The sequence below is a fragment of the Rhinopithecus bieti genome, unplaced genomic scaffold (assembly GCF_001698545.2).
Source record: "Rhinopithecus bieti isolate Rb0 unplaced genomic scaffold, ASM169854v2 scaffold_7648, whole genome shotgun sequence".
NCBI lineage: Eukaryota > Metazoa > Chordata > Mammalia > Primates > Cercopithecidae > Rhinopithecus > Rhinopithecus bieti.
Window position 1 is genome coordinate 2,333,166 of NW_016805609.1, and position 26,434 is coordinate 2,359,599.

Consider the following 26,434-nt stretch of genomic DNA (forward strand, 5'->3'; position numbering starts at 1 on the left):
CATACCCTCGTGTCCCCAAAACTAGTTTTAAGAGATGCAGTTAAAATTAAACCACAGTAAAGAGATATCATCTCATTAAACCAAATAAAGCAAAATAAATGTTTTATATTTAGACACCATATATATTCCAGAGTAAATGTGTGTCAAAGCCTATTATAAAAAGGCTGGACTTCTATTGAATTTTAGAGCTTGGTGAAAAGAGTCTGGGAGACAGCTGTATCTCAAAAATCCACAAGGGAAGAAATGTGGGATAGCAGTTGGGTTTTGAGTACTAGTTCTCATTAGCTGGCTGTAGCTTCCTGAACTGCTGTGTTGAGGAAGTATTCTGAGACCTTGACCCAAGTCAGCAGGAAAGAATGCCATATTCAATTAGCTATGCCTGCAAGGGGTGTGGAACCAGGAGTGGTGGCATGGGTGCTGCATGTTTCATGACCTTTGCTCTACCTATGGAGACCAGAAAATCACTTATGCTTCTTGAAAACACTTTACAGTCATTTTTAACAATGAAAGGCATTCTGAGACTTGCTGCCACCTCCATTCAAACAAACCAGATAATCATTCAAAAAAATCTACATCTCTAGGTATCTAGGAGTTTGCTGAAAATGGCCAAAGTACCATGATCTACTATCTTCAGTGTGCAAGCAAAGCATATCTCACTTTCACCCTATAAAATTAACCTCCTGAAAGTCAAAGAACAGGAGTCCATGTGAGATAATTAATTATTCCTTTCAGACTGAAATGGCCACTGGAAGCTATATTTTTACGGCAAATAAATTATACTACTATCAAGAAAGCATAATAACAAAAATATTTTTGCAACCACCTAAAGTGGATCTCAGTAACTTTTGTCACCAATAGTGCATATTGAGTTTCCTAATCAGCGAAAAAATATACCTCTTTTTTAGAACCATCCTATGGAAAAAAAAAAAAAAAAAAAAAAAAGGAGCAGGGAGAGAAGTTGTCTCTTAAACAAGTCTTGCAATTCACAACCTGGAACGGACCTCAGGAGTATGAATTTCAGTTCCCTGCTAAACAAGAGAGAGGCTGAAGCCAGAAGCAGCCTGACTGGCATAGACAATGACGCTATGCTGGGCCTACTGAGCTAACTCACCCTGCCTCAGTATCCTCACCTGTGCGGCGCTAGTCATCTAGTTCCCAGCAGCTTCTTAAAAGTGCCTCTTGTGTCATTTCAGCTCCACGCAGATTTTGAAGGGAAAGTGTCCCAGGAATGAAAAGATGTATTATTAAACACATACAGAGTTTGTGGCCCTGAGAAGTTAAGGTCTTCTCCCACCATCACCCAGAAAAGCAGTGGCAGAGAAGGAGTGTCAACTCGCTCAATGTGTATGAAGCACAAGATAATGAAAGAGGTACAGATGCCACCTAAAATTCCACTGCCCAATTTTGACAATTGTGTTATTTTTCAGCTCTGTTGGAGGTCAGAAAGGTTTTCAGAAAATTTAAAAATATTGTAAAATGTCTATTTAAGGGTCTGTCTCCTGGTGACAGGGACTTGGCAGCAGATGCTTCTTTCTGGTTCCTGGTCTGCCTCCTCATGCTCCTTTGCCAACACATTTCCAACAGGTATGAGCCAGACCAGCTGATGCAATGCCTGAGATTTTTCTAGAAGTTATTCCAAGGGCTAGCAGCATGAACATCATTAATACATATTACTGGCCAAAGATCACAAAACAGGGTTGGGATCCTTCAGACACTGGAATACAAAAGCCTTCAGGCAACTCAAGAGCTTCCATGTCAAAGGAAACATAGGAGAATCACTGGAGCACAGAGCTGGAAGAGGCCTTACATGGTAGGATGAAAGCTTTAAATTCAGCAAGACTTTGCAGGTTTCGATCCTGGCTTTGCCATGTACTAACTGTGCTATCCACCATTGATATATGTATGCCTTTAGCATGATGTGTGGTACATGAAAAGCTGTAGCTAGCATTGGGGTAGAAAGATGACTTTTCAGCTGCCTCAGATTAAAGAAGAGGAACTTGGTCCAAAGAGGAAGCAGCTTACCCAAGAAGACCCAGTGGTTGTACTGATGCTAAGCAAACATCACAGTTCCAAGAAGGCTGATTCTGTGGACTGCTTGAGATGCTTCCCACGTTCAGGGGTGTGCATCTTTGGTTATCGTTCAGGATGCCTGCTATGAAACTCTATTCCCCTCTTTAGAAGGCCACACATCAGCAATTTTCCTTCATAGGTATGAACTCATAAGCTTCACAGAATCTGTTGATGCTGCCCTTGAGATAGATTACTGAGGTAGTTATGAAGTGAAATAAAATTTAATGCAGCTCAGCTTTTGTTTATGTAAGTCGGTCCATCCAGTAGTCCAGTAGCACTAGGTGTCACTTTTCTTTTTACTTTCATTGTCTGGTTTATCTGAAATGACCTGTTTCATCTACTAATTCATCAAACATTTATTGCATATTGACTGAAGGCTGTAACCATGCTATATCTTTAAAGGAATGAAAATATATAGTTGGCATCCCCCTGGTTCTAATAACAAAGGAACTTGCAATTTCACTAGAGAAGATGCTTTGGATAAACCTGAAGGACTGACTGGCAAATCTGAAGGAGCAGGATTGGGGCAGAAGGGTTGTCTGGAATCAAGTAAACTCAACCTGGTCACTAGGGCTTTGATGACCTTAGGAAAGCCCTTAACCTCTTCAGTCCCCATTTCCATTCTACAAAATGAAGGCAATAACAGTAGCTTATAATAACGTGCAGGGTTAAGGTGATCATTTTAAAAGATGATGCATATAAAGCCTTCTGCACAATGCCTGACTGCTAGGCAGCACTCAACAAATGTTAGCTATGTTTGTAGTTTAAGCAGTGGGTTCAGAGTAGATTTGGACATTCTGGTTCATTGGAAACAAGTGAGGAAGTGAGGCATTATTAAGTCATGTTAAGGTTAGAGTTTAGGTTGTATTTAGATCATCTGGGAGGCAGCTTACTGACCATTTACGATTTCAAGAGGTGGTTCCGACAGGGTACCTTTTAAGAAACTTAATCAGGCAAGTGAGATGGATTGAAGAGGAGAGCAAATCAAGTCAGGGAGACTGGTTATAAAAATAATAATCTGGGTAAGAGTTAGTAGAAACTTAAAGATAGTGCTGTAGAGAATAGAAATAATGAACAGGCTGTCAAGATAATTAGACATCAATCACTGGAGATAATAAGATGGATAAAATTATAGATGTCTTCAAGATTTCGTAAAAGTAAAGTAAAGAATGATGAGTAATAGAATCAAGAGGGCAAAAACAAGGTGTCCAGCTTCCTAGTTCTCAGCATATATTTTTATAACCAGAGCTTGTGAGTGGCAGGAAAGTATGCAATATACGTCATTTCTTATATTCAATTGGAACATTTTTTAAGAAGAGTAGCCTCAGTTCTCAGAGTTCAAATACGTACCTATTATAGAATCTCTAGCCTTGCTGCTTGCTGTCTTAAAGGAATTGGTGATGTAGACAGAAGTCACTGGAGTTCAGATCTTTATGCCAATTCCTTAAAGACAATATTATATGTGCCAGGGTTGCTGCAGTTCAATATTAGTGTATCTTTCTGAGTTCATAAATAAATGTTGTTTTGAATGAATGATTTGGGAGTAAACCGGAAGAATTTCTGCTTTTGACAGAGAATATAGTTTTAAGGGGCCCATCCCTTTCTCTCTGTTGCTTTCCCAGCCCAACATCTAGAAATCCAGCCTTTTTCCCATATAGTCTGTATACAAAAAACCTAATAGTTTTACCTACCATGTATTGGGCACCTGCTGTATGTCAGTCCTTGTATAAAGTATTTTAGAGCCATTATCTCCACTTATCCACTTAGACACCCCTATCAGGTAATTATCATCCCAATTTTACACATGAATGGACTAGACCTAGAGCAAATTTACCCAAGGACATTCAAGTATCTGATGGCAGAGCATGATTCACAACAAGTTTAAAGGAGTATCAAAACAACATCCTTGAGGGTATAATTGGGACTAGAAAAATTGAGGAAGAATATATTAATATTATATTCTAGTGTTTACAAAGCACTCATTGTCTGTGAATGGAAATTAACACACCAATCACAGTGTGCTGCCTCTTGGTCTAATCTTTTCATATTATGTTCAAAGGAAAACTAGTTTTATTAATTTTGAAACTTCAGAGAAAGATGATTTGACTCTGATCCTTAGGATATACTGCAAAGATACGGATAATGAGACACTCTTCATAAATATAAAGATTAGGCTTCTTATGTCCAGTTAGAGCGTCACACTGTGAATTCTACCTTTCCAGGAGTGGTCAATGGACATGTGTTATGGACTGAATTTTGTCTGCCAAAATTCATGTTGAAGTCTTAACCCTAGTACTGGATAATGTGACTGTATTTGGAGATAAGAGTCTCATAAAAATTATTAAGTTAAAATGTATTCTTTAGTGTGAGCCCTAAACCAATATGACTGGTATCCCTACAAGAAGAAGAAATTAGGACACAGACAAGCATAGAGGGAAGACTATAAGACATACAGAGAAGGTGGTCATCTACAAGCCAACTCGAGGGGCCTCAGAAGAAACCAACGCTCTGACATCTTGATCTTGAAATTCTAGTCTCCAAAACTGTGAGAAAACAAATTTCTGTTGTTTAGACCACTCAGTGTATGTTACTTTGTTATGGCAGCCCTAGCAAAGCATTGTAGCATGCTTGGATTCATCCACTCTGGAACTTGTTTGGTCTTGTGAGGAAAATCGTATCAATGTATTGACTAAGATGGACAAAACAATGAGAAGAAATGTTTTGGGGGTTCCTGGCATTTGATGACAAGCGTGGGTGCTCTCTTTTAGATTTCAACAAAATAGAGAAAGTGGATAAAAGATTTGGCCATTGTGTTACTTCCATTTTGTTAAGTCTCCAGACACCCATGCCATCTGCTCATGACTCCCTTGACACAGAGTTGGATTTCTATGCCTTTCTTACTGCTTCTCCACTTGCCCAGGAGATCCTACGGTCATTTTTTTGACTTTCCTCTGAAGGGCCAGGGGGCAGTCCATTGCTCTTCTGTGCACCTTTAACTGAAACTCTCAGGACACTTTCTTTACCATTGAGTCTATTTTCGTGTAGCCCTAGCCTGGGCTTGGCTAGGTTGTTGTCTTCTCATTCTGCCTTTGTATTTGAAGCTGGTGTCAGATAACAGAGTGCTCTCAGCAGGGTTAGCTAGACTGCTGTTTAGTTAGACTGATGCAGCCTCATGGATTTAAATCATTTTCTGTTTTTATTTCTTGACGCTAGGTCTCTACCTTCTATTCTTATCTTTTCTATAGGTGTGCCATTGTCTTCGAAGAGATCTACAGTACTAAAAGCAATGATTGCTATTTAGAGAGTGCCTATGATGTGTCTGGCACTTCATATTATTAGCTCTAATCCTCAGACCTATCCTAAAGGTTAAGTATTATCATTTGCCTTTTATAGGTGAGAATGTAAGACCTTAAGGAGATCATAAGGAAGCCAAAGTCTGAACCAAGTTCTGATGATAAAGTATAACATTTTCCCATTGGTCATGGGTTTTCCAATTTAAGTCATTCTCATGGCAAGTTTTCAACTTTTCCATAGCTGTAATATTGTCTGTCCTGTTACTTTTCAACATTTGATTTAAAATAGACTCAAATTTTTACCTTTACATGTTTTAAGCAATAGGCAGTTACATGTTAAAATTATCCTTTTAAAATATGCATTCAAACAAATAAAATCTTACACCTCATAAGAATATGCATTAAAATACATAAACATACAAGTCTAGAGTTAAAAAGGTCATCCATGGAGCACCTAACATTATCTTGTGTGTTATCAATGGTACAGATAGTATCCCTGTAAAACAACGCACTAGAAAATGCTACCACTTCAGCAACAGAAAGAACCTAGGGCAGAGCCCAACACAAGCCTTGATATTTCCGAAATAATATTAGACACATGCTTCAAGCAAGTTGTGCAGCCACATGGAAGTAGTTTTGCATATATAATAAAATCTGTAGCTTTGGCTGATGGATACAAGGCTGCATACTAAAAGCCTGCATGGCTTATACCATTTTTGAAGTGACACACTCCATTCTCTTGTTTTCTTCCTGCTGATTCTTCAGCTGCCCAGGCCCTCTTGATATTAATATGGGAATTAGGAAGCCAAACCAGGGACAGAGACTGCACAGCTGCACAGCTGCAGGAGGGCTGGCTCCGAAGGCTAATCAAATGGATACAGTGTTTGGTGAAGTCAGTCTCTTGACAGAGACAGTGGACAGATTTCAGAAATGGAGAGGAGGACACAGCTGGTCTACCTGATGAATCTTGTACCAGTTTCCAAAAATATCTCCTTCCCTGCCTATCTTTGGAGTCAGAAGTTCTCCTGCAATGAATGCATTTCTGTGACATGCTTTAAAATTTCTAGAGTCATCTATTAGGCTGTAAATAACTTGTAATCGACATAACACTATAAGTCATGTTAAATTAACTTAAATTTGGCCTGAGACTGCCTCTGTACCTCAAGTCCTTATATAGCAAACTGTAACCTAACTTGCTATGTAAATAAGCCGAAACTTAACTTGGAATATAACAAACAGTTGAGTTTCAGCCAATCACAGGCTGCCAATTTATCACACCATGGTAGTCACTCAGATGATTTGTTTACTTTGCTTCTGTATCCAGACTATAAAAGCTCACTGCTAACACTGCTGGGTGGTGCTTTCTAAACCTCCACTGGTTTAAGATGTTGCTCCATTCATGAATTGTACTTTGCTCAAATAAACTCTAGGATTTGTCTGAAGTTTTTGTTTATTTGGGTTTTTTTTTTTAACCAGTCACTATTAATCCATACTATGCTAGCAGCTCTAGGTGGCAGGGACCATTGAAGAGAAGGGCTGGTGGAGAAAGACTTGTTAAAGGTTACCAAAACCAAAGAAGGAATGTGTTAAACATAATCATCTCCACTCCCTCCAGGCTTCTTGACAGCATCTCTTCCTCACCCTCTTCCCTGCAATGTTGGGATTTCCCTTTTTGCCAGGTACTCTCCATCTGAACTTCTCTAGGAGACTCCAGGCCTCCTGCTTGCAAGAGTAGTATACATGCTCAATGCAAACAAGTCAGTATAGTCTGTATATTACAAAGTTAATAAAACCTTAAAACACACTCATACTAAAGTAGTTTCCAAACCAAAGGAGCTAATAGTCTCCCTGGGTTGGACCCCGATCAGAGCAAATGTTTCCTGTTTAGTTCTGAGAACCATACTTTAAGGATACAGCCTGTGATAGCTAATGTTATATCAACTTGGCTGGGCTATAGTACCCAGTTATTTAATCACATTAATTTTGCTATTGCTAGGAAGATGTTTTGTAAATGTGATCAACATCTGTAATCAGTTGACTTTAAATAAAGAAGTTTATCCTTGATAATGTATGTGGGACTTATCCAATCAAGTGAAGGCCTTTACAGCAAAAACTGAGGTTTCCCTGGAAGAAGAAATTCTGCCCCAGGACTGGAGCATCAATTCCTCCCTCATTCTCTAGTCTGTCAACCTGCCCTACAGATTTTGGACTTGCCAGCAACATATAAGCCAATACTTACAAACAAACAAAAAAAAAGAGCCAATCCCTTAAAACAAACCTTTACACACACACACACACACACATACACACACACATACACCCTATTGATTCTGTATTTCTGAAGAAACCTGACTAATACAGGGTCCAACTGGAGCAGACAAGACTACAAGGGGTCTGGAAACTAGGAGGGTGTGAAAACTATGGTATGAGGAGTGGTTGAAAATGTTACAGATATATACTCTGAAGGAAAGAAGTCTGGGTTTAACCTGACAGCTGTCTTCAAACATTTGATGGTCTGAAATGTAGAAGAGAATCAGATTTTTTCTGTATTGCCCAAGCAAACAGAATTGTAGTCCAAGGTTAGAAGTTATAGCAGGCATATCTGGGATCAATGCAAGCAAGAGCTTGCTAATCATCACAGCTGACTAGGATTCCTCTTGAAGCAGTGAGCTCCCAGGGACCAGCTTTCTACCATAACTGTGTTCTGTGGAAGTAAGTTAGAAAAGGGACTCCTTGACTGGGTGAGAGGAAAGACAGGGTAGCCTCAAAGCTCCTATCCAGCTGGACAGTTTCAAGACCACAGCTAACATTTCTCAGCACTTCCTATACATCAGGCACTGTGCTCAGCACTTTATGTTCAACTACTGAGGTTGGACAGATGAAGTTGTAAGATCAAATGTATAACATGCTAAGGAAAAATACGATTCTTGGAAGTTCAGTAACATATCCAACTTCATTCAACAAGTAGAAGCACTATGTTTCAAACCCAGGCCTGTCTGACTCTCAGTGCTCCCCTACAGCTACTAAGGGGTAACTCTATGTGGAAACATTTTATTTACTGTGCAATTGTAAGATTCAAAATCACAAGCATGGGCCATGGGTTGTGGTCTCTTCAATCTTTAGCATGCATCCTAATCATCTGTTTGCTTGACTCCTTCCTATCCAATGTGACAAATCCATCTGGGACAGGGCAAAGCTTTATTTGTCAAACATTGACAGTACTCTTTGAAAGCATTGAATGTATTCTTTCATTAAACCAATACTGGTTGACCATAGGTACTAGTCATCTAGGGATATGGCTGCAAACAAGATAAGCATGGTCCCTGCCTAGTCAAGCTACCTTATACTTAGCTATGAGGGCAAATATTAAAATATATTTAAAACATTAATTTTGTGCCTTAATTGCAATTGTCATCAATGCTGAGGAGGAGAAAAGCAGAGTAGTCTGAAATTGAGTAAAAAGTCAGTCTTTATCTCATCTGGGTCTTTATCCCTCTAAAAAGAGGGTCAGGGAAGATATTTCTTAACAAGTGTTGGCCAGGGTGAGAGCTGAAAAATGGACAGTACTGAGCCAGGTGCTGTGTACAATAAGGCTCTGAAATAGAAAGTCACCTGGATCACTGGAAGAATTGACAGGAGGTCAATGTGGCTGACTCGTTATGAACAAAGAGGTCAGTAGTTTACTATGTGGCTGAAGAGGTGGACAGAGGCCACTTCCTGCACTACCACGGGGAATATGTAATCTTTTTAAATGAATGGATAAAAGAGATAACTTACTGGCATGGGACATCCCAATCATATAGTCCTCAAAGGCAGTTGCACATGGGGCTTGTGTGGTGTGGAATCAACAGAGGTGGCCAGAGACTGTTATTCCTAGAAAATCCTGTTTGCAAAACTGACCCCTGGCTGGCATCAGGAAAGCTGGATATTGGGAAGTTTTCCACCATTTCCAGGACAGAGAAGAGTGACTCACTATGCCTAAAATGTTTGAAAACAATATGGTTCATGATAAACACATACATTCCTCCTGGGAGTCTGGAATTTTGGTATGTTCTAGGTAGAGAGTGGCCAATTTTTACTGTAACCAGTCCCAATAAAAACTGAGGTACTCAGTCTCTAGTGAGCATCCCTGGTAGACAGCATTTCATATGTGCTGCCGTACCTCATTGCTGGAGCAATTAAGCACACCCTGTGGGACTCAGAAGGGAGGTCTCTTGGAAGCTTGTGCTTAGTGTCCTTGAACTTCACCCTTGCATCATTTTCCTTTGCTGATTTTACATTGTATCCTTACTGTGTAATACATCTCAGACATGAATATGATTGTAGGAATCTTGTGAGTCTTCCTAGTGCATCTCTGGACCCAAGGGGAGAGGGGTAAGGGGACCCCTGACATAGGTCCTGTAACCCCACTGACCTAGAAGCCCATAGTGACCATGGAATCAAATCTTCTCCTTTGACCACAGAAGACCTCAGAAATGTGGATTGGAATGGCCTCACTGCTTCCAGGGAACTCTAGCCTCTGCAGTTGCTATACTACCCTAGAGCCTAGAAATGTCTTCCATGGTCCACAGCTGGGTAATAAAAATTTAAAGATGTACAGCAATTTTCAAAGAAGATTCATAATAAATATTAAACAACCACCTACAACCCCCAATGCTACCTCCCTGGATTTTCCAGGAATATGTCATCTTACCTTCAGGAGTTCAGAAAGCCAATTGTTTAATGTTCTGTGGTTTTCATCCACCTTCCCTTTATTAAAATGCAGGATATGCCAATGAGTCTAATAAGATGTTCTTTAGGGCATTTCAGTTTTATGTCTTTATATTAAGCCAGCCAATGTGATGGTCTGAATACCCTCCTTTCTATGCCTTCAATTTGTTATTCAAGAACAAGAAAAAATTTTATATTCTGCTCATTGCAAGAACATCAATACAAACACAGTATAAAACCATACAAAACAGATTTTCGAAACGTATGCCAACTTCACTACAACCAGTGAAGTGATGCTTAAAACTGCTGATTTGCTTTCTAAATACTTTTGTTTCTTTGAGCAAATGCAAATTCAATATACTTACTGCTATGAATTTAATGCATCCCCCAAAATTTGTGTGTTGGAAATTTAATCCTCAATCCAACAGTGTTGAGAAGAGGGACCTTTAAGAGGTGATTAGGTAATAAGGGCTCTGCTTTCATGAATGAATTAATGCCGTTATCACGGAAGTGGATTAGTTATCTCAGGAGTTGGTTCCTGATAAAAGGATGAGTTCAGCTCCCCTCCCCTCTCACTCACACACTCTCTTGGCCTTCCGCCTTCTACCATGGATAATACAGCAAGAAGACTCTCATCAAATGTGGGCCCCTCTACCTTTGACTTAAAACCTCCAGAACTATAAAGAAATAAATTTATTTTCTTTATAAGTTACCCAGATTGTGGTATTGTGTTATAATAACACAACATGGACTAAGACACTCTTGCATTCTCAGGAGAGAAAAACGGCAATAAAATATTGTTGAGCAAGAACTCACATGGAAGACAAACCTTGCTTTCTGAAGTAACAACTAAATAATACTGTATCTCCCATCTCTAGAATCCAGCCATACTGGTCACATCGTTAAAGCAATCATCAAAGCATGTCTAGATTCATGTCCATCACAGCACTCACCTTCCTCCCATGAGCCATTTGGGAAAGTCACAAAGCCCTTAAACCTGACAACTCTGAGGAGCCTGGAGTACTGTTCCTATGCAGTGCTCCTTGATGGGAGATCAATAGCTTAGCTGAGAATTTTATGAAATTGGTAAATATTTATTGGGTACTTAACTCACACAAGGCATGTGCTGTGTGTTGAAAGTGACTTGGTCCTTGATGTTTAGAAACTGTCGGGCCTGGATGTGTAATCGTATGTTACAATATAATGAAATGGCAGGACTGCATTGTTAAGTAACAAATGTAAATTAATATTATAAGGTCAGTGAAGGCAGAATGCCCTGTAGACTGTAAAAATCTCCATGGGAGGAATCTATACTGAAAGATGAGGATTGGAGGGATTCAATAGTCAGAGGCAGGACAGCATAGCTAATGTAGTTAATAATGAGCATAAATGCACATTGAGGAGACATTCAGTAGACAAAGATGGCTGAGGGTGGCTTTAGGGACTATTGCAAGATAAAGCTGGAAACATAGACTGAGAACACCCTGGAATGCAGTATAAAAAGACTGGCATTCCTCTTGCTGATAAAGAAACACCACCAAAGGTGTCTGTGAAGTGTCTTTTCTTCCAGGTGACATTTCCAGAGTTAAGGTATAAGAAGAAAGATGTGGAAGAGACTGAAAGTCATTGAATAGAAATCTAGAAAGGACCCAGAACTAAAGGGCACCATGGCATGCCTATTGGAATGAGTTAAATTAGGTTGGAAACATAGGAAGGGGAAAAACAAGAAATGTATATGATAGGCAACATGAGTAAACAGCCAATAAGAATTTGAAACTCATGATATGGAGTTCCCATTAAAGAAATTTTCAAAATATGATTTTAATACTACCCTCTCATATTATGCTGAACTTCTAACTCATAACCTTCATCTTAATTGTAATAAAGTAATTTTTACTGACATTATTGGTTTATTGCTATCTTATTAGCCCAGAAACTCTTGTAGGCTGAGATTATGTTCAAGTGTCTGGGGTAGGTCGTGGTACATTCAAGTTATTCAAAAAGTTGAATTAATATATAGGCATACTAGGAGGAGGCATATTGGAGGTAATTAGTTTTAAACAAGGTAAATTAGAGGTGAATGTCTAGCAGGAGTTGATTGTTTATAACACACTTTACTGTAGTTATGTGATAGGGCTTGTAAGCAATTAGCATATCAGAACTTCCATAATATTTTATGAGTGAAACTTGTCCAAATCTCTGTATAATGAACAATGCCACAAAGTTGAGTTTTATGGTAGAAGGTAACAGTCACTTAAGAATCTCAAAGCTAACGGATGAAGAAAACATGTTCAATCAAGGGGGACTGTCAAGTAAAGATGACTTTTCATGCTAAGTTATTAAAAATGCCTCTAATTGGTTTAAAGTTCTTTTAGTGTTATATTTCCATGAACCTCTGTTCTCTCTTAATATTGAAATCATTATGCATACAGGAACAAAATTATTCCTTTTTAAATACCACTTTAATGAGTAAATCAATGAATTAGCACTCTGAACACTGGGAGATTTAAGGGACCATCTGTGCTGCTACTGACCAGCTAATATAGTCAAATCACAATCACAGAATTCTGTGACTCAGTTGCTCATCCTACATTTCTAAACAATGGGGCCAAAATGTATTCTAAGTATTTTGAGGGCATATTATTAAGTGAATTCATTAAAAACATCTATTGATGATTCAGCAAAATATTACTTATCTAAAATATCACTCATCAAATCACTTCAATTATCTAAAGCAATCCTGAGAACAAGGAGATTAAGGAAAGCAAACAAAATTTGTATCACATGTCTGTGCACTGAAACTCATGCATTTTATACACAAGAACACACTCCACTCTTCACACAGAGTCTAATTTGCACACACTTTTTTATCAGTTTTCTAAGTACACAGTAGGAGCAAAGCAACACAACACGTGTGAGGCTGGGCATTTCTAGAGACTGATATGCTAGTAAAACAAGCAATGACATATGGCAGTGGGATACTAAGAGATCAAAAATCCAACAAATGCAGACACAAAACTGAATCAGCACAGCCATCTGGGACTTAAGTGTAGAGGAAAACTGCTGTCCATGCATCAGTACTTCTCAAGAATAAGACATTGTTTATGTAATGATGGCCCCTAGTCACTCAGACTGCTTTGCTCCAGAAAGGACAGAAATGTATCACATATTTGAGAAATGTTCCTAACTGTATGTTTAAAGTTAGAAAAAAATAAGTTTCAAAACTTTACAGTTATAAATTCTGTCTTCTGAAACATTCACTAAAATGAAATACTTCATATCTTTATGACAATAACACCTAAACAAGATTTGACTTAGTGACCTTTATCATTCAGATATTGGCAAACTTGGCTATGGCATAGTTTGACACCTGAGAAATGCTAAGTTTCCTGAGAAACTGAGATGTGGTCTGATTTTCATACCAAGAGATAAAATCATAAGAAATGGATTCTGTGCAGACTTTCCAAGAAATTGCCCATTAACCTGATATTTGAAATTGTAACAAATTCCATGACACAGGTCTTCCCGGTCATAAATAATGGATTCTATAAATGTTTGTGAATGGGGTCATAGCAGATGGGATGCCGTCGTTAAGTTGTATTAATGTTTTGTAACAGCTTAGAATAGAGAGGGCCTCTGATGGTTTTATATGCAGAGTGGGGTCACATTTTAAGTTGCTGTATAATTAACAACTCTGAGTTTTGGAATATCAAGACGTACACTGATAAATTATTGTTGACTAGCACTGAAGGCTGTTGAATATTAAATTATTCTCTTTTTTATAAGATGTAGAATCATGGCTGAAGGTAGTTTATTCTTCAGACTACCTTTTCCTATGTGGTCTATCCACAAGTTTTCCCCCTGTCAGTCTCTCTTGGCTCCTGTTCTCTCTTTTTATCTAGTCTCACTAGGGTCCACTCAATGTTGATCTCTCTGAAATCAAAAGTTAACACCTTCTAAACTACACATTCATAACCCACATCAACTATCATTCTTTTTGTTCTACAGATAGAAGTTTGGAAAAAAACTGTTTCCTTCTGTTGATTTTAGGGGTTAGTGCCATGGTACCACATTTCAACCCATGAAGGCATCAATACAGTTCTGTCAGCTCTTGAAACTCCCACATGTATAAAAGCACTCCAACGACAGGCAAGAATATACCCCCAGAGGCCTAAAACCTGACAGTGAATGTGTACAGAGGTCAAGATGGCTTCAGACAAAACAAGGAGGCAATTAACTTCTAGGTTCCTTACAGTGTGTATAGTATTTTTAAAGAACATATATTTTTTTCAACTAGCAAGACAGCAGATATACTTTGTAGAAAATTTGGAAAGTGGAAAGTACCAACCAAAAATTAAACTCCATGATCCAGAGATAAGTGCTGTTGATCTTTTAGTATATAACCATCCAGTCTTTTATCATTGAAAACATACCAGTGGTGTTTCTTCATTTGACACTCATGCTGAAGTGCAGAAGTGAGCAGGAAAAGACTTGATAGAAAGAAATAGCATGGCACAGTGATGAAGAATATGGGCTATGCAGCCAGACTGCTGGAGTTTAAATCCTGGCAAATAAATCATCTCTTTGTACTTTATTTTCTTCACATATAAAAAGGATGAAGATAACAATGACAATAACAAAATTTAGCAATAATATCACTTACTTTCTGGGGAAATTAGAAAAATCAAATGAGTTAACATATAAAGTACTTAGGACAGTCGTTAGCATAAATTAAATGCTCAGTTAATATTTCCTAATATGAAGATTGCAGTTCCTGGCAACTGCATGTTTCTTGCCAAAGGCTCTTACTGGGTCACCTTCATGTACTATTTTTAAAGTCCTTGGAGATATCAATGACCACATATTAAGATCTCCATGTTTTGGCCCCGTCTCTGCCACTAATTAGGGTGTTACTTTGGCAAGTGATTAGATTGTTGTTTCATCACTGGTAAAATCAAGTGCTAGGCAATGTTAATGACTCTTAATTGTTTTGAGGAGCTCAGAAACTCTTTTGATGCAACACTTTGTTCATGATTTCAGGGCTTCTGCTGACACTTGAAAGCCATTCTGGGGTATTAAGAATCTCCATCTCACATGCTCTCTGATGGTTCTTCTGGCTCTGATTGTCTATGGTGTTTAGTTTCATGGAAATGGCCCCATTCTTATGACTCCTGACCTTTCAAAATGGGAAAGGTAAGTTCAGGAAGCAACTCTTCTTCATCGAAGATTTCCTCGTTTTCCATCTTATTGGAGATTGAGTTTCCTAATTAAATGTCTTGCACATGCTTTCAATTCTTGGTGCACTCAGGAATTGGGAATTCAACAGAACTTATTTATATGCTAATTTGCTACAGAGAACTGTACTCTTTCCTAATCCCAAAGGAACGAGAGATATTCAGTTTCCTGCTTTCCTGCATCCACTGGAGTCTAAGGTGGCCTGAACACAGCCAGGGTGCCAAGTGCCCTGGAAAACAAAGCCTGGCCCAGAGCACCACATTGAACCAGGTGGTGGTGGGACCAGGATGGTGCTAACTACCAAACATGATGTCCTACACAAATAGTAAGTGCTTCCAGAGACTGTCTACAGCTGTGTGTCCTAGAGTGTGGCCCAGGGATTACTGCCCCCAGATCATCTGGGTGTATGCTCAAAATGATGATTGCCAAACAGGACCTATATGTTACATGCTATGTGAGTGGCCATGCTGAAGTTGGGCAACCTGGGTTAACAGTGTTCTGGTGACTGACTCTAAGCATACTAGTGAGCATTTATGAGTGTGGAGCCTAGGAATCGGCATTTTTCAAAGGAATCAAATGATTCTCATGTATTCTTAAGTTTAGAACCTTTGTTACTCAAAACCTTGCTTGTGAACATACGTGGAAAGATGTTATGAAGAACACCCAATATTTTAGAACTTACAGTATTGCTTCCACCATGGTAGTATAATACGATCCAATCTATCAGATCTGAAAGATAGAGATGATCATGAAAGCACTAGAGAAAGTCTCAGAGCTTTGGTTTTCTCTGCAAATTGAGAATAATATGCCTATCTTTCAGGGTAGTTGAAGATTTAATTAAACAATGCCCCTTAGACTGGTTAAATAAACTTTGCCACATCCATACAGCAGAAAAATATATAGTTCTATAAAAGAATGAGGGAGCTGCCTATATCTTCATATTGAAAGCTAAGATACATTATGTGAGAAAAACAAAGTGGGCACCAGTATATGTAGCACCACGTAAGATGGAGTCTCGCTATGTTGACAGGCTGGAGTGCAGTGGCACGATCTCGGCCCACCTCTGTCTCGCGGGTTCGAGTGATTCTCCTGTCTCAGTCTCCCAAGTAGCTGGGACTACAGGCATGCGCCACTGCGCCTGGCTAATTTTTTTGTATTTTTAGTAGAGTCGGGGTTTCACCATATTGGCCAGGATGGTGTCGATCTCTGGACCTCATGATCCGCCTGCCTTGGCCTCCCAAAGTGCTGGGATTACAGGCGTGAGCCACCATGCCTAGCCAAGAATGTGTAACTGTGTTTATATGAAAGTGCAAAAAGAAATGAATACAAACAGTTACTATCGGGGTGGCATGATGGGGATAGATAGGATGAGCAGGAATAGGAGGGCCTGTATATCAAAATTGATTTTTTTTTTTTTTGAGATGGAGTCTCATTCTCTTGCCAAAGCTGGAGTGCAGTGGCACCGTCTCGGCTCACCACAAACTCTGCCTCCCAGGTTCAAGCAATTCTCCTGCCTCAGCCTCCCAAGTAGCTGGGATTACAGGTACACACCACCACACCTAGCTAATTTTGTATTTTTAATAGAGATGGGGTTTTGCCATGTTAGTCAGGCTGCTCTTGAACTCCTGACCTCAGGTGATCCACCTGCCTCGGCCTCCAAAAGTGCTGGGATTACAGGCGTGAGCCATAGTGCCCAGCAAAAAAAATTTTTTTTTTTTAAAAAGGTACTTTAGTGCCTTCCCCAACATCAATCTATTCTGAGCAAGAAAAGTAGGTTTAAAGCCACTAGTCTAACACTTTAATATGCCAAGTTATCATTCTATCATTCTTCTGCTTAGTTTTTATTTTAATGAGTACTGACCATGAAATTCTATTTCACTAGAACAGCTGCCAAAACTCTCATCACCCAAATCAGCATATAAATCAAAGGAGAAATATCTGGTCAAAGTGTCATTATCAAAATGTATCAGTAATTTGTTTCTGAAATGGGAGGAGGAAATATTCTTGATCAGCAGAAAACAAAATCTGAGAAGTCTGTAACCTACTGGTGAACTTTTTCATGCGGCAGGGTTTCTGCATCGATTGTTATGCACTTTGTCTACTCCATCAGGTCATGAATGATGCATGCTGCTACAAGAAATTCAGCGATACAGCTCTCTGCTGCTGATTGAAACAGCGAGGACTGTTCAAGAGCAGAGAAACATGTCTTTACTTTGCTTTTAGCTCTGCACCAGGTTGTGGAACAAATCCACTGCAATTTCTGTAAGCTTTGTTCTCTAAATTCTCTTGGGACAGATTTCTTATCAGATGTATTTTCCTTTTTTTTAAAAAAAAAAACAAAACAACACAAAATCATAGCAAGATATTTTAGAAGAACAACATTTGCAAAATTCTGAGTTGCTGAATATTCACTGTCAACTGATACCCATGCAAATAAAACGTATTCACTTTTAAAAAAAAAATGATGAGGTTTGCAGAGGGTCACAGGATAAAAAAAGATATTTAATTTCTGAAATTATCTTTACAGTGTGGTGATTGTGTTTTTATAATATAAACATAAATCTTTGTCTCTATAGCTAGTCTGAGCAGAAATCTAATTTTTCTCATCATATCTGTAGCACTCTCTATCCTAGAGTGGGGCTAGAGTTTTTTCAACTCAACTGATGGGCTTAAAATATACAGACTATTATACAGTATATGTCAAAACCATAACTGTTGGTTTAAAAGATTTCTTATCAGCTGTAAGGTTGTTACAACCCCGTATTAGTGAGTCTCTAGAGAAAAAATGGAATGAGCCCAACAGGACCTCTTCATAGAGGGCATGGGAGCCTGGTGACCTTCAATCTAGCAGACAGTAAGGAGTCTTACAGGGCTTTAGTTTTTAGTCTTCAGGGCTGACGAGTCAAAGAGCATTGATTGTCCCCCAGTATGTAGGTATGAGTTAGTTTGAGCCAATGAGATGTGAGTGGCAGTCACATGTACATTTCTGGGCCATCTCCTTGCCTTGGTCTCCCTGTTTCTCCCTTCCTTGGGAAAGAGGCCACCTTAGAAGCCATGTTTTGAGGGTAGCAGAACCTCCTGCAAGCCCTGGACTGTTCCTCAAGAGAGGAACAGTCTTTTATTTGAGCCACTGTATTTTGGAGTCTTTTGATTACAAAAGTATAGCCTGCACCTTAACTAATAAAAATGGCTTCATAGAAGATAGTGTTTAGGAAATGAGCTTAGCTGTGAGTAATCAAGAAGGTCTGGGGCCATAAATAATAAATGATGAGAGATTGTTAGAAGGCTATCGACATGAGACTACAATCTTGACGATGAAATGAATAATGTTAAACTGCCCAGAAAATCCTCTCAAGAAATTTACACCAGGGAATTATAATCCACACCCTACATCCTTTGCTAAAGATTCCTAATTATGCAAGACCAAATTAATGCATTCTAGCAATCTCTGTCCATTGACTTGGTAGTAGAGTGATTAGAGATATTAACAGAAAGAGAATTGACTTTAGTGTCAAATAGAGCTGGGTTTGAATCCAACTCTGTCACTTAGTAAACATAGGGTGCTGGGAGATTCATTTAACACTCCTGAACCTGCGACGTAAGTGGAGATAATAATATCTGCCTGTTATAGTGGAGATACTAATAACCGACATGAGGATGCAGGTGGAACCTCTAGAACAGGATCTGGTTCACATAGAGGGAATCAATACATTTCAGGTCTCTCTCTCTCTCCTTTACTCCTTCAAGGAGACATCACAGAAGTCTTCTTAGTCCCAGGAAAGTAAAAAAGAAATGGGTAAGAGGAACAAGTAGGAAATGGGATTCAGATGTTTTTGGTACTGGATCTCTTGATTAGGTATTGGGTGGTAGAACTCATAGGCCCAGACCTGTAAGAGATATTTTCAGAGAGGAGCTAATTGAAACTAAAGTCATAAAACATATGTCTATCTGATTTCTTTATATAGGAAAGCCCAAACATTTCAGATCTAGTTTCCAAGAGTTTATGGAACACCTTCATTGATGGCAAATTCTACATTTTTGAGATTTCTCTATTTGTCATTACAATTGGTCAGCATCAGGGCCACAGTTTGCTTTTAGGGTGGTCATCAATTAATTTTTTTAAGTAAAGATAGTTAAACCTATCATTATTTCTACAAAGCATTTTGTCTTAGATTTGCCTGTTTATATTTCCCTGTGAGCATGTCTGCCCATTTATCTCTTTGACAGTTAACACTTATTAAGCACTTACCATGTGCCAGATCTCCCATTTAAATCACCTAATAAATACAATATTAACTCACTTAATCCTCCCAATAACCAAAGAGGCAGGTACCATTACTGCCCCATTCAACAGACAGGAAAATGCAGGATAGATGGATTCAGTTGTGGGTCCAAGATCACACAGTGGGTTGCAGAATCAAGAGCTGGTCCCAACCTGTCTGACTCCAGACCTTGTGCAGTAATAATGTCTAAAACAAGGCAAAATATCGTGCATTGTTGAAGGCCGAAAGAGTGAGGGTCGTGATCAACTCAGTATACCACTGGAGGCTATATGAGTAAACAGCAAACTGTTCTCATGAAAGCAGGATGTTGGCAAACTGACAAATTGCGTCCGTTGCCCAGAAGGAATGCTGAGGGTAGTCACGACCAAGGTACAAGTGTTTCTTGTGATCAGGCACATCTCAAGCCTGTTAGCAATAACGTGAACTTGTGATCAATTAAGCAGCTGACCAATCGTTACCTCCTCCTCCCTGCTCGTTCTATCCAATAAAAAAGAAGGGCTGAAGAAGCTTGAGGAGGCTGCCTTTGCTCACTAGAAGCAGGGAACCCTCTTCTCTTTCCCTGGCCCCTTACTTTAAAACAGTTTCTTCTGTCTTAAGTTTTCACTTCTACCTTTGTTCCCCTTCGTTCAGTCTCATAATGACGTCTCAAGTAGTAACATAGTAACGGTCATAATGATGGTCTCAAGTACTAACAGTAGTAACTGTCTCAGTGATGGTCTGAAGCAGTAATTGTGGCAGTCAGCCACAGTGCATGAAAACAAAAATAATACTAAAACTTTGAACAGAAGACTACAAAAGAGGAAATCAAGTCATAAAGATGAGAATGAAGGGGAAGAGGAGAGGTGAGACTTGGAAAAACAGGCTTAATGCAAGACCCTAAATTTGAGTCAAAATCTTACTTTTGAACTTCTTGGCTATCAAGGCCAAAAGGAAAGTAGGACATGTGACATGGTTCAAACTACATAGTAAAAGGAAGACCAGTAGTCTTCAAAGAAAAATATATTGTATCCTTCTTAGCCCTTTAATTTCCCAGCTCTGAGCTTCAGAAAGCGTACAGGTCTCATCAGTGATTAGTACCTGACACTATCTAATTACTTTCATTTTGCTGGCCAGAGATGTAGCTTCAACTACTGCTGATGTTCCAAAATGCCCATTGATATTTTCTTGAATAAGAAAAACAAGCTGTGAAACTATCGCAAGGACAGAAAACCAAACACCGCCTGTTCTCACTCATTGGTCGGAATTGAACAATGAGAACACTTGGACACAGGAAGGGGAACATCACATGCCAGGGCCTGTCCTGGGGTGAGGGGAGGGGGAAGGGATAGCATTAGGAGATATACCTAATGTAAACGACGAGTTAATGGGTGCAGCACACCAACATGGCACATGTATACATATGTAACAAACCTGCACATTGGGCACATGTACCCTAGAACTTAAAGTATAATTTAAAAAGAAAAAGAAATAAGCTGTAATATCCCTCCCTGTTCCATTCCACAGATTATCAATAAAAAATAAACCAATTTGTTTAGAAAATGTTATTTCTTGCATTGCATAATATTAAAGCACAGAGCTTTGCTTTTCAAACTGGCAGCCTATATATGACAGGAATGCTATGATGCACAAATTAAATATTATTTAATTTAAAAAAAAACAGAAAAATATTGCTGAGATAATGCCAAAAAAAGAATGAATTTTACAGTGATACAAAGGCATTTATGATTATCTTACTTTCATTTCCCTAGGTAGTTATAAAAAAAACTGAAAAAGCACTAATCTAAGGAAAAGGATATACTTCTATCATATGAAATCATTCGAATTTCAACTTTCATTGCTGGATTATTTTTTCCTGTATAAAGAACACATCCTTTGATCCTATTAAATTGGGACTTTTCGGTAATAATAAGTAACTTCAAGAGTTACAATACGTTTTTTTCTCTATCTGACTAAAAGAGGCTGGCGGAACCATGATTATTGTTAACAGTATAATTTGCCAGCCCTCAATTAATTCTATTTCAGTAACTACCAGAACAGGTAAGATATATACGGTTAGCTCTTATTTATTGTCCAAATACTGTACTATTTTCTGTGCATGAGGCAAGCAGTCTGGCAGCTGTTTCTCATAGTCTTTTACTCTGATTGGTATCTGAAGAAACCAGTTACTAAGGACAGAATTTCCTGTTAAAGATGTTTGCTTACTCCTGTTCATCTAATATTTATTTTATGTTTTAAAGGAGAAAAGAAGATGACTTGGAGTCATTTCACTCTCTGACTTTGAGGAGTTCAGAGTTTTGGTTTTCTTAGGCCCTATTATGTTAATGGGAACATGGGCAGCAGATTTCAGCATCAGATTCCCAGTGTCCACGTCCTGCTCTCTCTAGCAGGGTATTAGGCTGGTGCAAAAGTAATTGCGGTTTTGCCACTAGTTTCAATGGCAAAAGTACTTAATACCCTCCTGCTTCAGGTACATTTTTATCTAAAATAATGATGACAGAAGTTTCTTCATCACAGGGTGGTTGTAAGCATTAAAAGAGATGACACCTGTAAAGAGTGTGCATAGTCATAGTGAAATGTCACATAGTGAGAGGTGACAATGTGCTGCAGCCCTCACTCTTGGTGCCTCCTTGGCCTCGGTATCCACTCTGGCGGTGCTTGCGGAGCCCTTCAGCCAGCCACTGTACTGTGGGAGCCCCTCTCTGGGCTGGCAGAGGCCAGAGCCGGCTCCCTCTGCTTGCAGCGAGGTGTTGAGGGAGAGGCGCAGGCAGGAACCGGGGCTGCAGGCAGCACTCGCGGGCCAGTGTGAGTTCCAGTGGGTGCAGGCATGGGCTCAGCGGGCCCCCACACTGGGAGCAGCCAGCAGGCGCCGCCAGCCCAGGGCAGTGAGGGGTTTAGCACCCGGGCCAGCAGCTGCGGAGGTTGCGCCGGGCCCCCAGCACTGCCAGCTGCACTCAAATTCTCGCCAGGCCTCAGATGCCTCCCCGCAGGGCAGGGCTCAGGAACTGCAGCCCACCATGCCCAAGTCCCCCGATCCGCTGTGGGCTCCTGGGCGGCCCAAGCCTCTCCGAGGGGCGCCATCCCCTGCTCCGTGATGCCCAGTCCTATCCACTGCCCAAGGGCTGAGGAGTGCAGGCAGGGTGCGGGACTGGCAGGCAGCTCCGCCTGTGGTCCTGGCGCTGGGATCCACTAGGTGAAGTCACTTGGGCTCCTGAGTCTGGTGGGGACTTGGGGNGCTGCACTCAAATTCTCGCCAGGCCTCAGATGCCTCCCCGCAGGGCAGGGCTCAGGAACTGCAGCCCACCATGCCCAAGTCCCCCGATCCGCTGTGGGCTCCTGGGCGGCCCAAGCCTCTCCGAGGGGCGCCATCCCCTGCTCCGTGATGCCCAGTCCTATCCACTGCCCAAGGGCTGAGGAGTGCAGGCAGGGTGCGGGACTGGCAGGCAGCTCCGCCTGTGGTCCTGGCGCTGGGATCCACTAGGTGAAGTCACTTGGGCTCCTGAGTCTGGTGGGGACTTGGGGAACTTTTATGTCTAGCTAAGGGATCACAAACACACCAATCAGCACTCTGTGCCTAGCTCATGGTTTGTAAATACACCAGTCAGTACTCTGTATCTAGCTAATCTAGTACAGACTGGGAGAACTTTTCTGTCTAGCACTCTGTGTCTAGCTAAAGGATTGTAAACGCACCAATCAGCACTCTGTGTCCAGCTCAAGGTTTGTAAATATATCAATGGGTACTCTGTATCTAGCTCAAGGTTTGTAAATACATCAAGTGGTACTCTGTATATAGCTAACTTAGTGAGGACTTGGAGAACTTTTCTGTCTAGCACTCTGTGTCTAGCTCAAGGATTGTAAAAGCACCAATCAGTACTCTGTCAAAACGGACCAATCAGCTCTCTGTAAAGTGGACCAATCAGCAGTTATGTGGGTGGGGTCAGATAAGGGGATAAACGCGGGCTGCCGGAGTCAGCAGTGGCAACCCACTGGGGTCACCATCCACACCGTGGCAGCTTTGTTCTTTCACTCTTTGCAATACATCTTGCTGCTGCTCACCCTTTGGGTCCACACTGCCTTTGTGAGCTGTAACACTTAGCGCGAAAGTCTGCAGCTTCACTCCTGAAGCCAGCGAGACCACGAATCCACCAGAAGGAAAAAGCTCCAGACACATCTGAACGTCTGAAGGAACAAACTGCGGACATACCATCTTTAAGAACTGTAACAGCGTGAGGGTCCCCGGCTTCATTCTTGAAGTCAGTGAGACCAAGAACCCACCAATTCTGGACACAATATTACATTCTCAGTAATTATTCCTGTTGTACTTATTACTAAAAACATAGAGACCTGGCAATTCTGGATGCAAAGAATATTCATCAGTAGGTCACTGTGGTCATTTAAGGATAACTGTTCCCAGGAAAGGCTAACTTGAAATAATCCTTTTAAGGAGAAAAAAACTTTTATCATAAAAGTGAGGGTGAAAAGTTTGAATGAGACTTTAACCAATAATAAATTCAAATTATGAAAATAACTTATTTTATGTTATATATCAGAAATTTAAATTATAATTACATCTATGTGCTGACTTCTAGAATTGTTGAATTCTAGAAGTCACTATCATTCTAAAAGTCACTGACTTCTAGTCATTCAACAATGACTATACTGCACTTGTTTTGTTTCTGATTTTTGTTTCTGGTTGGTTGCATCAAGATTATTGACATTAAAATAATTCAATTTTGAAGAATCTATCCTTAGATTTCTTTTCTCCTTAAATTCTTGACTCGGCTAACTCAAACAGATTATCATTTGTTTATGGCTTTGCACAAGATTTGAGCCTTTCACCAACGACACTGCCATCAGTGAAATTTCACATATTGAAGGATTTCCAATTTAACTCTGAAATTCGTTTGCATCGCATTTTGTTCTGTATTTAAGTAGATAAGATGTCAAGTGGAGGGGGTTGAGTAGGGGCTAATGTTAGAAGTGGTCAGCTCAGTTTTGAATATTTGTAAATATCTTTGCTTCTCTATGCAAACTTGTTCCCATGTGGATTTCAATAATAAATGCTCAGAAAACAACTATCCCCTCTCCTATACTGTTTGGTAGACTTAAGTAATTAATTTTTTTTTTTTTTTTTTTTTTGAGACAGTGTCTGGCTCTGTCTCCCACGCTGGAGTGCAGTGGCGCAATCTCGGCTCACTGCAAGCTCCACCTCCCCGGTTTTATGCCATTCTTCTGCCTCAGCCTCCCGAGTACCTGGGACTACAGGCATGCACCACCTACACCCGGCTAATTTTTTGTGTATGTTTTTAGTAGAGACGGAGTTTCACCGTGTTAGCCAGATTGGCCTTGATCTCCTGATCTCGTGATCCACCTGTCTCAGCCTCCCAAAGTGTTGGGATTACAGGCGTGAGTCACCGCGCCCGGCTGGTAGACTTAATTTAAATATATATCTGTTGTATCTTTAAAAACCTATAAACATTTGCACATCATAAGTCAAACTTTACTTCAAAAAGCCATCTAATGAGCAACTTGTGAGTCATAAGTAAATCATAAATAATAGATACCTAGGCCATTTATCTAAATGATATTTGAACAAAAGTAAATATTAAAGCAAATGTTTTCTTTTTCCAATTTAGGGAAAACTGTAACTCTATTGGCATAAGGTTTATAATAGGATCTTGATGAACAGAAATACTGTACACTATTCTTAACTGTAATGTTCATGTCAACGGAGTACATTAAAAGTACAGATTAGCTAGAAACACAGTAAGTTGTTCCTCTACATGAAACACAAACAGGACAGAGATGGAAATCACTGCTCATAGCAAAAGGAACAAAACTTTAGCCCCAGTCTTTGATTTTTGTTTTATGGTTTCATTAGGATATATTTAAGATACAGTTAAGTACCAACTGTATGTTTACGTAAAATAAACTATTAAAAATGAAGAATGATTAGAATGTGGGGGGGGCGGGTGGACAAAAAGACATAACTAGTGGTGGGCTGGAGTCTGCCCACACAGGCTCAGGAGAGCCAACTGTTCAGTTTTTGGAAATTTTGCAAGATGGTTGTTTGTTAAACTGCTTTCAGCTCGAAATCAGACACAGGAGAGTACACCATGAAACTAGAAAAACGTGATGAATCAGTGATTTTGTATTTTCCAGAGCTGACTGTCAAACATTTACTAGCATATTACTGAATTTTATAATAAAACAATGAACTAATGTGCCACAGAATGAAACTGCCATCCCTCGGAAGAGAAAAGCTTTCCTCTGCTCTTGGGTTCCTGGATTGGGTAGAGAGTTCCTGGCAGCAGCCATCAGTTGGGAAAGGGAGGGCTGCCACCCACCCAGGAATACACCTCTGCCAGTCACTGAAGATCAGTGGTCTGCTGCTCTTAGCGTTTGCCACTTAGCAGGATGAACACCCTCCCTCTCCATCTTAAGTGTTTGACAAGATTGTACCTTTGCCTGCACCAGAAATCAGGGGAGAAAGGGAGCTGAGTTGGGAGAGGAGAAAAGCTGGGGAAAAGCTACTGTTCTTTCCTCAACCTCATACAAATCTAGATAGGATTCTCAATATCACAACTCTTGACCTTTAAAAAGACAACAATGCTCACGGCCCATCTTGGAAACGTGAATTGTATCTGTGGCCGGATCCCAGGCATTAGGTACAGTGTGATTGAGAAGCACTCACCAGGATCACTGAATAGAGCAAAAATTAGACTACAAACTAAAAGGCATCGGGGACCTGCCTTGTTTACTATCCTTTCTCTAATAACAGTTTCCAGGGCATACGCTTTTTCAAAAACAGGAGAATCAATCTCCCTGAGATTCAAACACACATTT

General features: G+C 40.0%; 1 protein-coding gene and 1 long non-coding RNA gene across 15 annotated transcripts in view; one reads left to right on the forward strand and one right to left on the reverse strand.

Moving 5' to 3' along the window:
- TRPM3 (transient receptor potential cation channel subfamily M member 3) overlaps window positions 1-26,434 on the reverse strand; it is a 931,696-nt gene that overhangs the window by 531,996 nt on the left and 373,266 nt on the right. The window lies entirely within an intron of this gene.
- Window positions 1-26,434, forward strand: part of LOC108530287 (uncharacterized) — a 68,239-nt gene that overhangs the window by 4,501 nt on the left and 37,304 nt on the right. Inside the window, exon 3 of the long non-coding RNA XR_001885789.1 lies at window positions 15,114-15,266. This is a non-coding gene — a long non-coding RNA (uncharacterized LOC108530287). The remainder of the gene's footprint in view (window positions 1-15,113; window positions 15,267-26,434) is intronic.